Source organism: Manis javanica, chromosome Y, assembly GCF_040802235.1.
Source record: "Manis javanica isolate MJ-LG chromosome Y, MJ_LKY, whole genome shotgun sequence".
In the NCBI taxonomy this organism is placed as follows: Eukaryota; Metazoa; Chordata; class Mammalia; order Pholidota; family Manidae; genus Manis; species Manis javanica.
In genome coordinates, this window is record NC_133175.1 from 1,657,960 (window position 1) to 1,671,644 (window position 13,685).

General features: G+C 41.7%; 3 pseudogenes; all 3 read left to right on the forward strand.

Annotated features, from left to right (window-relative positions):
* Positions 1-532: 532 nt before the first annotated feature.
* On the forward strand, positions 533-4,608 carry LOC140847572 (uncharacterized; annotated as a pseudogene).
* Positions 4,609-5,943: 1,335 nt separating this feature from the next.
* On the forward strand, positions 5,944-6,657 carry LOC140847573 (uncharacterized; annotated as a pseudogene).
* An 862-nt stretch (positions 6,658-7,519) lies between these two features.
* LOC118967656 (uncharacterized) lies at positions 7,520-11,206 on the forward strand (annotated as a pseudogene).
* Positions 11,207-13,685: the final 2,479 nt, after the last annotated feature.

Here is a 13,685-nt window from a genome sequence, read left to right on the forward strand (position 1 = left end):
CTCCGCACCCCCGCACTCCGCAAGGACCCCATTGCCCGCCGCGGGCCCTTCCTCTCCGGGCCCCTGGAGGGGAGCGCTCGGCAGGAGGCGCACGGGGGGTCTCTCCTCTCCTTTCCCTCCGCAGCTCCTCAGGAAACCGAGCCGACACTGCGGATGCGGCCGGCGGTATCCCGGGGGTGCAGGGGGGCCCGTGGAATCTCGGCTCTCGTCAGCGTCAGGGTGGAAGTCCCTGGGCCTGCCCGCGCATGTGCCGCGCGGGCCCGCAAAGAGGGCATGGTGGCCGGTGCAGGACCCGCGCTCAACGCTCATGGAAGGTGGCGCCGCCCTGTGGCTAAATTGACGAACCACAACACTTGTTGAAAATGTGCTGTCAAAAACAGGAGCCGAACAGAAGAGTTAATAAAAATCACTCTTTCGAGCCAAGACCCAAAGCCCTTAAGGAATCAATCCATGTGAATATTTGAGGGCAGAACACTTAAAGCAGTGGAAACTATTTGTGAAAAATTTTAGAGACTAGAATAAAGCAGTCATGATGGTAGCAAAAAGCACAAAGGAAAAATGTCGAGAGTTCAGACAAGAATATAATAAAGACTTTGGCTTTTACTCTAAGTATTCTGCCTGCTGGGAGAAGATTAAACCATCGGATAAGGTTTGGTTTGAGTGAGAAGCAGAAATGGTGATGACTTGAAAACAAGTGTATGATGAAAACAAAAAATTATGGCTTAAATTAGAGCCCGAAATAGTGAAGGTGGTAAGGATGAATATAATAATCATATTCAATTATATAAACGCTCAGCTGAGGGAATAAGTTTTATCCAAACTAACATGTTAACATATAGTTTATTTTTTAAAGATTTGGTCGTTTTCTCTAAATATCCCCTAGCATTTAGTTTTGCTCTTTTAACCAGAGTTAAACTTACTTATACCTAAGTCCTATGCTGAAGCTCCTGGAAGTATGTATGCAGCATGGAACATTTATTACATTTCATCATGTCATATGGAACTTACATTTGGAGGAAAATATATAAACCCTCCATATTTTGATGTATTTATGAACTATTAGGTAAATATGTAATACATTTTCTTATAAACCTGTAAAATTATATCCATATTGTAATTCATATATATTATGTATTATATTATTGTATTATATATTTTTTACTATTACATACTATAATGTCTGTATATCTCATAGGTGTATTCATATGGATATGAATGATTATCTTTGTTTCCTCATTCAGGTAGTGCAGGGTAGTCCTGTTTTCTGTCTCTTCGGCAACCACTGGGAACTAGCAGACCTTGTCACTGAGTCCTCAGTGTCCTATAATGACCCTGTTATTGTCATCAAGACAGTCCCATACCTATCTTGGATAGTTTTTAATACCAATTTCCACAGCACTCCACAAAACACCTGTTAGAACTGAAAAGGAATTCAATAAACTTGCAGGATATGAAATCAATGTACAAAAGTCATTTGCTTCTGTTCACGAATAACCAACCACTGGGAAGAGAGATTATGAAAACACTGCCCTTTACAACTGCATCATAAACAATAAAGTACGTAAAAACAAACTTGTTGTATCCAGGCTCTTCCATTACCAGGTTCGTTCCAAGGCTTGAGCATTTCTATTTCAAACTGTACCCAGTGGTGGGCTGATTGGTGTACTGGCTCTGTCCACAGTATGAATACCTCTATTTGAGTCTGGAACCAATGTTTGCCACTGTCAGCCTCTGAATGAGACCAAGCTCTGGCTATGTCAGGGTTATCAAGGTATCTCAGAAACCACTGGATTCTATTTTTCCCTGTATTGTGTTTTTCCTCCTGGGGTAGAACATGATACAGAAGACAGTCTTGGCCTGAACAGGAGAACTGCTGTTTGAACTCCCATGGATTCTCTACACAGTCATAGAGGAGGAGATTAGGTACTTTCCCACTGAACAGACAATGCTGGAATCCTCTTCTACTATGTTTTGGTTGAAATAATACAGACTATTTCCTTGTGGTAGACAGTTATTCTTTCAAAGTAGTCAGCTTTCCACAGCTAGCAGATTCCCAATGGTACAATCTTAGACCTCTCCTATTACAATAGGATCCTTCTGAAATAGTTGAGCTCTGTGTGTCCCAGAAGCTGACATTTCTGAATCTTTGGTTCCTTCTGGATTCCAGAACCCTCCAGTAGCTGACATAACTAAACCTTGGGACCTTCCTCACAGATGCAATAAAGTATCAGTATCAAACTGTGACTGATTCAGTAATGTTGTGGGTTAAATCTTTATCTGGTATAGTTGGGTTTCATACTTTACCATTAGTTAATGCTGATGGATTCTGGATTCTTTTTTCAAGTGACATACATAGACTCAAGGTTCCTTCTGAAATTAGTACTGTCCATTATCAAATTCAGTCTAGTAAGTAAGCTTCCTTTCCATGGTCAACTGCTAGCTGGATCCTGCCTAGAAATTACAACTGACATGGGGCCCTGGACACATTCTGTATCTGATGAACAGAAACAGTGATGCAGACTCAGTCCAATGAAGAGAGTGTTAAAATCCAAATATACCATATAACTGGTAGTTAGCACTGCTGTTAAACCAGTGACTTATAACCTGCATCCATCGATCCCTTCAATAGTTAATAAAATTGAATTCTGGGCTCATTCCACAATAAATACAGATGGATTCCAGTATCCTAGAGAAACCCATACCTCGGAGCACTGGTTTCCCGCAGTCTTAAATATACCTGGATCCCAAGTACCTATTGAAAAGAGAGATGAATACTTGATCCTCCCCGAATGTAAGTCAACTCAATTTTGGGTTTCCCTGGCACTTAATAAGCTCTTTTATTGGGCTCCATCTGCAAGCAATGCTGTTAGGTCTTGAACCCAATATAAGGCCAATATGATCATTCCCTCAAGTCAAATGGGGAGAATCAGTTCACTAAGAATCAGTTCGCATGATCTCAAACGGAGTCTATTATAGTCAAATCTCAGATGCAGACTACACATCCAACATGGCTCTTGTTGCATACTACTACAAAAGTAATTGAGCCTCTCCTTTACTCCCAAGTTGATATGATTAGACCCTGGATTCAGTATGAAGCTGACTTAGTCCAAACCTGGACTCAGTAAAAACTCAAACAGGAAGACTTATCTGAGAGCTGATACAATCAGACAATGGTTACAAAATAAAACAAAAAGAATCAGATCCTGGATTCAGCCTAAATTTCAAATAGACTCAGAACCCAGACTGAAGAAAATGAAGATGAACATTGGACCCAAACAGAAGAAGGTAAATTAAAATCCTGGACCCACTATGAAAAAGAAACGGTCAGACCCTGGGATCAGCTTGAAGCTGGTGCAGCCAGATCTTGACTCTAGACTAAATCTTATCAAACGTAACCAACAACCCAACCAGCCTTTAAAACACTCCACCCTTGGATTCAGCCTGAAGTTGACACAGTCAGTTCACAGTCTCACTCTGAAGCTGGTAACATCCAACGACAAACAAAGCCTGAAACATATACATTCAGAATGTGGACACACTCTAAAGTTAATATAGTTACACCCTGGACAAGAAGTGAAGCTGATGCAGTCAGACTTTGGTGGCAGACACAAGCTGATGTAATTAAAAGCTGGAGCCACCGTGAATTTCAATCAATCATTTCTTAGTCTGACCCTGAAGCTAACAGAATCAGATCTTGGTTGCATACTCAAATGGATATATTCATACCTTGGATGACAACAGAATTTAAAACAGCACACTCCAGGATCCCTCCTGAGGGTGACATAGCCAGACCTTGGTCTCATTCAGAGGGTGACAATATCAAACATTGGTTCCAGACACAAATAGAGGTATTCATACTGTGAAGAGAGCCAGAACACCAATCAGCCCACCACTGGGTACATTATGAAATAGAAATAGTCAACCTTGGAATGAACCTGGTAATGTTAAGAGCCTGGATTCAACAAAATATGTATAAAGCCCTGGGATGAGCTTGAAGGTGATAAAGTTATATTGTGGATTCAGTCTAAAGCTGAGACAATGAGACCATAGATTCAGCTAGACATTGGTATAATCAACCCCAGGGAACAAAATGAATCTGGTATGTTAACACAGGAGAATCAGGCTGGGTATCCAGAAATAAACACCTGGACACAGTCTGAAATGGAAACAGCCACACTGTAAACCCAGGCTGAAATTCTAGCAGTAAACCATTGGACAGAGATGTTACCTGATGCAAGATGGGCAAAGTCCGAATTTATAGAACTATAACCCTTGACACATCCTATGTTTGATACAGTTATACCATGTTCACAGGCTGAATCTCCAGCAGTAAATCCCTGGACACAAACTGAAACTGACTCCTTTATATCCTGGACCTTGGCTGCCTCTCCAGCAATAAATACCTGGATAGACATTGTAACTGGGAGAGTCACACAATGGACCCAGGCTGAATCTCTAATAATAAATTTATTGACACTGCCTATAGCTGATATAGTCACACTGTGTAGTCAGTAACCTGAGTCTCCATCACTGTGTTCCTGGACAAAGTCTGAAACTGTCACAGTCTCAGCTTGCATCCCAAGAGAATCTTTAGCAGTAAATTCCTAGAGACAGTCTGAAACTCTCAACATGAACCAGGAAAGGAAATCAAGAAGTAAATCCCCAGGCAACAATCTGAAGGACTCAGACAGAAGCTCTAGGAATAAACTTATGGATGCAACCTGTAACTGACCTAGTTCCACCATGGACTCAGGCTGAATCTGCAGCAGTAAATCTCTGGAGAGAGGCTTAAACTGATTCAGTTACATTATGGATGCAAGCTGAATCTTTAGTAAATCCTTGGACAGAAACTGTAGCTTCCTTAGGCACACTGTTGACCCAGGCTGGATCCCCAGCAATAAATCCCTGGAAAGAGCCTGTGTCTGATAGTGTTACACAGGGGACCCAAATGGAAACTCCAGTAGTAAAGGAATGGGCACAAACTGTATCTGTTATAGGCATACCATTTACCCAGCATGAACTTCCTGTAGTGGAGACCTGGACAGATCCTTTGGCTGATCTAAGCAGACTGTGAAGCCAACTGAATCTCCAGTATTAAATCCTTAGACAAAAGGTGTAGCTTTTACTGTCATACCATGGACTCAGACTGAATTTGTAACAGTAAAGCCATGGACAAAGTTGGTGGATCGATCCTTGGATTCAGCCTGAAGTTGACACACTAACACATATATTGACATCCAAAATATATAAAGAGCTCACACACCTCAACAAGGGATGGAAAGTGTCTTTGAAGAAATAATTTCTGAAATCTCCTTTAATTCTGTGATTATTGTTTCACATATGTTGGTGCTCCTGTATTGGGTGCACACAACTAACACAGGCTGAATCTCCAACAGTAATGACTAGGATACAGGCAGTATCTGATACAGTCACACAGTGGACTAAAGCTAAATCTCTTAAAGTAAAATGCTTGTACACAACCTATAGCTGACACAATAACACCTATAACTATGTCTCAGTCTCCAGCAATAAATCCCTGGATGAATGCCTTATCTGATCTTGTAACATCAATGAACCTGGCCAAATATATTTCAGTAAATTCCTGGACAACTCCTGAAGCTAATCTATACCACTATGATCCCAAGAAGATTCTGAAATCATAAATTTTTTCACAGAGGATATAATTCATACAGTCACATTATGGACCCAGAGTGCTTTTTAGCAGTAAATCCCTGGGCCCTATTTGAAATTGATGCATGGACCCAGGCTGCATCTGCTGTAGTAAATCTCTGGATCCATTCTGCAACTGACACATTTATGTCACTGTCCTATGTTGAATCTCCATCAGCAAATCTTTGAACACAATCTGAAAATGACACAGTCTCACTCATCTGGAATGAATTCCTTAACCTGGTTGAATCTCTTACCTTGAATCCTGTAACAATGGCTGTACCTTGTCCAGTCACACCATGGATCCAGGATGAGTCTCTTGTAGTGGATCCCTGGACATGGTCTGAAAATAACATAGTCTCCCTAGGGTCTCAGGATGTCACTGCAGTAGTAAGTCCCTTAACAATGGCTATAGCTAGTGTAGTCACGTTGTGGTATGTGGCCAAGTTTACATAACCATTGGCTACAGTCTGTGATGGAAATAGTCAAAAAGTTGACCCAAAATGCATCTCCCTTGGTGCAGTATATCCCTTGGTGCAGTCTGTGTCTGATATAGTCACACTGTTTACTCAGGCTATTACTCCAGCAATAACTCCTTGGACAAGGATTGAAGCTGATGCAGTCCTACCATGGATCCAGGCTGAATCTCCAGAAGACAATGTCTTGGAAAAAGCTATTTCTGAAATAGTCATACCATGGACCATGGGATTTTCTCCAGCAGTAAGTCCCTGAATAGAGATTGTGGCTGATAGAGTCACACAGTCACCCTTAGATGAATTCCAAACATATATCCTTTGGACACAGCCATTAACTTCAACAGTGACATTATGGGCCAAGGCTGAAACTTCAACAGTAAATCCCTGGGCACAGTCTGATTTTGAAGTAGTCCCCCCATTGAGCCAGGTTCAGTCTGCAGCAGTTAAACCCTGGACACAGTCTGAAAGTGACATAGACACTCATAGACCCAGGCTCACTCTTCTGCAATGAATTCCTGGACAGAGATTCTATTCACAATCATGGACTCAAACTGGATCTCTGACAGTAAAGACCTGGACAAAGGATATAGCTTCCATAGTCACACCACCATGGACTCAGGCTAAATATCCAGCAGTGAAGACTTTGACAGAGACTGCTGTTTCCACAATTTGAATGTGGACTCAGGATGAATATCAAGTAAGTCTTTTTACAGGGATTGTTACCTCCACATGGAATCAGGCTGAATCTGCAGCAGTAAATTCTTGCACACCAAGTGTTACTGATACACTCATATTTGGGACAATGCTCAAAACAGAATCTAAGGAACACTGCCACTGCCTTAAGATAATATATTGAGTATTTCATTGCATCCTCAAAGTGATACTACTCGAACCTTGATACAGGTTGAAAATCAAGCACCTCTTCTGTTGAATATTATCAATACGTGGACCTTGACTGAATCTGGAACCATGATATTGTGGACAATGCCTTTGCCTCAAGTAGACAGCATTTGGTCCCAGCCTGAAGCTGATATTAGCAGATCTTGGTTTAAAATACAAATAGGAAGGCTAGGATCATGGGAACCATCAGAATCTCAAACAGTGGGTGCCTTTACCCAATTTGGAGCTGTTAAGGGAGAGCCCTTGGCCCAACATGAAACATTTACAGTCATATCATCAATTCAGACTGAAACTGATATAGTCCACTGATGGAACCAGTCTGAAAGGGACACTGTGAAATCCTGGATACTTTCTGAAGCCAATGCAGAAAGACTAGGAATACAAACTGAAGTTGGTAAATTCACCCTTGGATTCAACCTAAAAGTATTATAATCAGACCCTGGACACAGTCTGAAACCAATACAGTCACCATAATGAACCAATGTGAAATTCAAGAAGCAAAACACTTGACCATGCCTGGCATTAATACTGTCAGACCTTGGTTACAGACTGAAACTGATGCAATAACTAAGACAAAGGATTCAACCTCAACCTCCAGTAGTTACTACCTGGATCCAAAAGGAATGGCACACTGTTCATTAGTGGATCCAAGGTGAAACCAATATGTCAGACTCTGGACCCAATATGAAATTGATACAATAAAGTCAGGGACCCAAGCTGAATTTCAAACAGTCGATACCTGGACTGAAGCAAACACAGTCACATTCCAGTTGCTGACTCAGGTCTCAATCTGAATCTCTAAAAACATATGCCTGGACCCAAATCGAAATTAGTATAATCAGTCCTAAGACTCAGTATGAAATTAATTCAATCAGATCCTGGACCAAGATCGAAACCAGTACCACAGCAACCTGGATCCACCTTGAAGCTGCTACAATCAAACCATGCACACAGTCTGAAACCTTACAAGTCTACTCCTCGACCCATACTGAAGCTTCTGGAGTAATAAGACAACCTGAAATCCAAGAAGTAAGACCCTGGATCATGGTGGATGCTGATACAGTCATATCTTGGTCCCACATTCAAATGAATAAAGTCAGACCATCAACTCATTCAGAATCTCAACTTTTCAACTCCTGGCTCCAGCCTGAAGTTGATATAGTTCATCCTTTGATCTTGTTTGGAACCCAAGTAGTAAGATCCTGGGCTCACCCTGGAACTGATATAATTACATACTTTGCTAGTACTAAATTTGACAAGGTCAGAACATGGATACAGCCTGTAATAGAAATTAGAACTGATATCCATTATAAAACTCATAGAGTTACATCAGCTTCTTCTGAAGTTGAGCCAAATGGAGCAACCCTACTTACTAGTAATTTTGGCTCCTGGTCTAAACGTCTACCTTTTTTACCAGTAGAAACTGTTCCTTTCCCCTGTAAGTATTTTACATCTTTGTCAACTGAGAGCTACAATAGAAAGCCAAGAGCAAATCAATTCTCTCCAAGCAAGTGAGTTCACAAGCATTCTTCTTACTCTTTCAAGTAGTTTGCTTCCTGGAAGAGCTGGTTACCTGAACTTTGACAGTAAATTACAAATTACCAAAACAGTAGAAAGCCATGATAACCCATCAACTTCTCTTTCTTCATCGTTTTCCTTTCTTGCTCCCTGTTATCTCCCATCCCCATGTACATTATCCATTCCCTGTCAAGTTTTTTCTTCTTGTACTTTCTCTTCATCCTGTATTTTCCCTTCTTGTTCCATTCTTTATCCAGTTGCCTTCATCTCTCCTGTTATCCTGCCCTTACCCTCTTCTGACAGTTCTTGTCAGGAACTATCTTTTTCTACATTTACTGAAGAGACCTTTCTTTGTCATTCTTTTTCATCCCTGAGTGTTGCTCCAGCTACACTTTTAACAAAGCAACCTTCTCTGATGGCTGGATCTCAGTCTGGAACCAAGTCTAATCAGCCTGAACAAGATCTGATCAGATACTCAGAACTCAGTATTTCCTTGGCTGAATGTCAACAGGGTATAGTTTGGAAAGAGTCTCCAGGCTTTCTGGCCCCTCAAGACAGCTGTTATTTTTTATGAAACCACAAGCAAGTTCAACCTAATAATCTATTATTATCCTTGGGACCAAGGCCTGTATTTGGAGCCTAAACCATTGTTAGAGTGAGCCAGGGGTCATATTTTCAAACTGCAGCAGGAACAAATTAAAATTATTATCTGGATCATAAGGGGAAGAATGAATACTATAATCTTAAGAGATGTCATGCGTATTAGAGAAGAATATCTTGTTTTTGGCAAAAATGGTTTTACCTGTTTTGTAAACACAGTTCCTTGCAGAATAAAATATACAAAACACTTTTAATATTTAGAAATGGCTTATTATTCCTCTAGAGGAATGAAGGAGTTACTTCACATTATTCTCAGAGATAGTGAGCAACCTCTCTTACCTTACCTAACTTTGTAGGATTAAAAGCATTATTTCCAAACCTTTTCCCAAACTGAACATTTACAAGCAATTGCCTAAAATCTAAAAATCAGAAATCAAAATATTCAGGGAAAGTAGGGTAGTAACAGTAACTTCACCCTATTTCATATATGAATTCCTTCTTCAGAGTGTGGATTATGCCCTGGCCTTGGACCCTCATTGTTCCAACTGCTGGGAAGCATAAGTGAATGAATTCCCATGGGTGGTTTCTGTGAAACTCTCATTTCTGTGCTGGCTCTACACTGAATGAACAATGGATACTTACCACAGTTAGGTGTGCAAATTTCATCTAAGTCTGAGGAAGTGATTCCAAGCCTAATTTTAATATAAGATATACAAACTTTGAGATTTTTAATGATTTCCTTTGAAGAAGGTACATACTATTCTTTAGCTACAGGAGGCAACATTAGTGTGTCTTACCATATTCACATCTGGTATATTTCTTTAGCTAAAGAGAAAGTATATATTATTTGTATCTCCTTGTATTATTCTGTTTATCTAAATTAATGCGTAGCTGTTTTTAGGAATGATTTCAGGATTGAAATCAATAAGTTTGTAATGTTATTTTATATAATTTTTCTTAAAAGTGATGGAAAGTATTTATAGCTTAAATCATAACCTACGTTAGTGTGAACTTTCCTGTTATTACTTCAAACGTCTTATTTCTTAAAGCTCAATTTATTAATCTCTAGAATAACTTTCTCAAAATATTATTTAGGTTATATAATTTTATTTCTTGTCTTAACATTAATGAAATAAATCTACTATCAGAGACAAGGAAATAAGGCTCGAGGGAGTAACTGTCTAAAGTCTCATGCCTTGAACGTGGGATATTTCAACATGAATTTCAAGGTTTATATCACTAAATGTTAAACACTGTAAATGCATTATAATTTGATTTAAATTAGGAATTTCAAGAACATAGATTGCATCATAACATATACCTTCTTATATCTGAAGATATCTAAATATATTGTACTTGGTAAGACATGTATTGCAAACAAACAGAGAAGGAAAATAGGAGTAGTACTTTAATGATTACCTGGACTACATTGATTTCTCTAACCTTCAGATATCTTTTACATGTTCAAGTATGTAATAACAAAATGCTTGTTACATTTTCTCCCTCAGGAAAACTCAGAAACTCTGGCCCTGGTGCAGGTGGGGCTTATTGGTCTTCAGGACCTGCCCAAGCTCAAAGAGTAAGCATTGGCCATGCCATGCCCTACCAAAGTCCCTAGGGACCTTTAGGACCTGGGTTAATCTTCCTGAAGCAACCACTGCACTTTCAACCACTGGTGCTTCCTATGTGCCTAGAGGAGAGCCTGGAATAAGAAAAAAACATGCAACTACATGACTGCTGGCTTCCTAGTTGGTCCCTCATGAGAGGTGAGTATTGCAAAAGACACTGGGATTGGATGAATATACACCTGGAAAGAAAAAATGTCATCTCCTGTGTAATTGATTATATTTTCTTCATCCTTATTTAATCCTCTGATTTCGGCGAAAGCTAAGAAAAACTTCTATTTTCTGTTATGCACTACGAAGTCCTGGAATTCCGCAAAAAAACGGCACCTAAGCATCCAGCAAGTCAGCAGTTATGTTCAGTTTTGGCCCAGTCTGAAGGAATTCACATTCTGTGTGGGAGCCGCAAGGAACCACTGAACCCCTAGAGATACTGCTTGAAAGAGAACAGTCAATAAAGACTAAGTGATTTATAATATGAAATAAAGTGTCCTTTCATTAACCAGTTCAAATGGGACAGGAATCAAATCTTTTTAAAATCAAAAGTATATTGAATGAAATGTTTTCTGTAACTATACCAATAAACACTCAAAATACACACACACTCATACACACACACATATACACATTAACATTTCTAATGAAGTAACACTTCAAACAAACAAGGTCATCGTCCACACCTCTTAGTTTTGTCCAATTGAAATCAGAATTCTTCACCTCTATGGTCGCTCCCTCACTTCCTCATCTTCCTACTTGACCGCTTCTTCTTCTTCCTCCTCCTCGACTTAGACCTCTCTGTATCATCATTCGCTTCCTTATCATCCTGCTCCACTTCTTCCAAATACTCTTCTTCCTCCTCATCATCATACACATTCCAGACTTCCTCGTCCGTGACTTCCTCATACTCGTCGTCTTCCTCGTGCTCCATATCCTCCCAATACCCTTGGCCCTTCTCGCCCATGAACCACGTCATCTCCACATCATGACCCTCCAACTCGTCATGATACTGCTCCTTGTCCTCCAACACATCCACCATCGGCCGCAAGGGATGTCGCGGCACCGTCTCTGTCGCGCATGGTGTCTCACATCTCAGTCCCGCCGCAAACCTGAAGGGGTTGTTCTTCCGGGTCCCACGGCCAGCTGTGGCCTGCGGGAACACCTCACCACCTTCAGCACCATGGCGGGCGTGGACCTCTGCGCCTTCCCGGCCACTTCCCTGGAAACAGGACATTCGGACTGCTGGGAACACCGATTAGCCACGACCTCGCATCAAACGCCGTGTGTAACAGAGCTGGAGCTGTGGCCGCAGCAAATGGAAAAGAGCAAGCCAAGCAGCTACAGTCTACCAGTCACCAACCGAATGATCTATAGGACCTGGCACACATGCGCTCTAATTTAATGGCCAATATTTGGCAGGAAGGATTTGGGCGCCAATCTAGGCAGAGCATATCTAACAAAGGACCAATCACAGGCCTAATCTGCTTTTACCCCAAGTTGTGCGTCACTCAGCAAGTCCCACTCTACACCTTCTGACTTCCTATCGTGTAGGTGCTCCACCATCCCTAACTATCTCACTCAAAAGGGTGCCTCCGGCAGGCATCCAACTTCCTTCATGTACCTGTGAGTGCTAATGGGCCCACCCGCCCCGGTCCAGAGAGCCCTCCACATCCTCGGGCGCCACGGGTGGTGCAAATAGAGGTCTAGGAAGATGAAGAATATAGCTGAGGGCCATACAAACCCCCAAACAATTTCCCACACCCCTGCATGCAGATGGGAGCTGGTGCAGCCATGGGGTCCTCACAGTTGAAACGATCAGGAAATCCAGCCTGGGCAGTGACGCTAAAATCCCTTTCACCTGACCATGAGCGGGACCAGCTGCAGGATCTGATATTTAACGCGTCCCGTGCCTTTCCTCCCTGCCACCCTTTTACTTTCTTTTCTTTCCGCCCGACTGGCACTCTGTGCTTTACCGTCTTTCGCCTCTCTTCAAATGTCCTTGCAGCTGCCAGGGAGTGCTAAAGACCCCGAGTCACGATCCCCAGAGTGGGTCCTGCTGACTACTACTGCCTCAGCACCAAGAACTCGCGCTAGGCGGGCAGCGCCACCCTCTGCTTCCCCAACCCTACCTCAAGGTATGACTTGCCGTCTCTCTGGCAGGGAACAGGGCAAATCCGCATGCGGGGCAAAGCACACGGTGCCTTTGTAGCACACATGACTTCCCTGTCTTCCTCGCTCGCGTGGCACCTTCTGCGAACTCCATCTCTGGATGGTCCCCTGACCTTGGCACAAGCGTGAGATGTGTCTAGTAACCATAATGTTGTTCGTGTAATTGTACATTAATGATAGAAAAATAATAAAAAAATCATTGCCAAACATGTCCGCCGAGGGGAAACCCAGGCGTGGAGGGGCTCCTCAGCGTTCCTAGGTGTAGCCTACAAGGTGTAGGCGCCAGCGTCCGTTCCATTGCAAATGAAAGTACTGGGTATTGTAATGTGGCCACTCGGAAGATCAAGTTCTGCCTTTATCCCAAGGAAGAAAAAAGCTACTGCTTTGTTTGTGTGCAAGGTATTTGCTTTCTAATCACCTTTCTGTGCCATTTTTTTAAAGACGATAGTTCTTTGTTATGTGTGTGGGCCTTTGACATTCTTGTTTCATTAACTTACAGTCAACCAGTCTTTTTACTGAAATTTGCTTCAATCCTACAGCCAAACAAACATTTCCATTTCCCTGTTTTTAAGATTGGATTTGTGTTGGGGCCTTCACTCATTTTTAGCCATGCTCTTTACTGTTCTGCTTTCTGTCGGTCCACTTGGGCATATCCTGAAGGTAAGCCTGAAGTGAAATTAGGGGTTCTTCATGTTTTTTCTGACAGCCCTGGGCATATCTGTGGCCTCCTTGA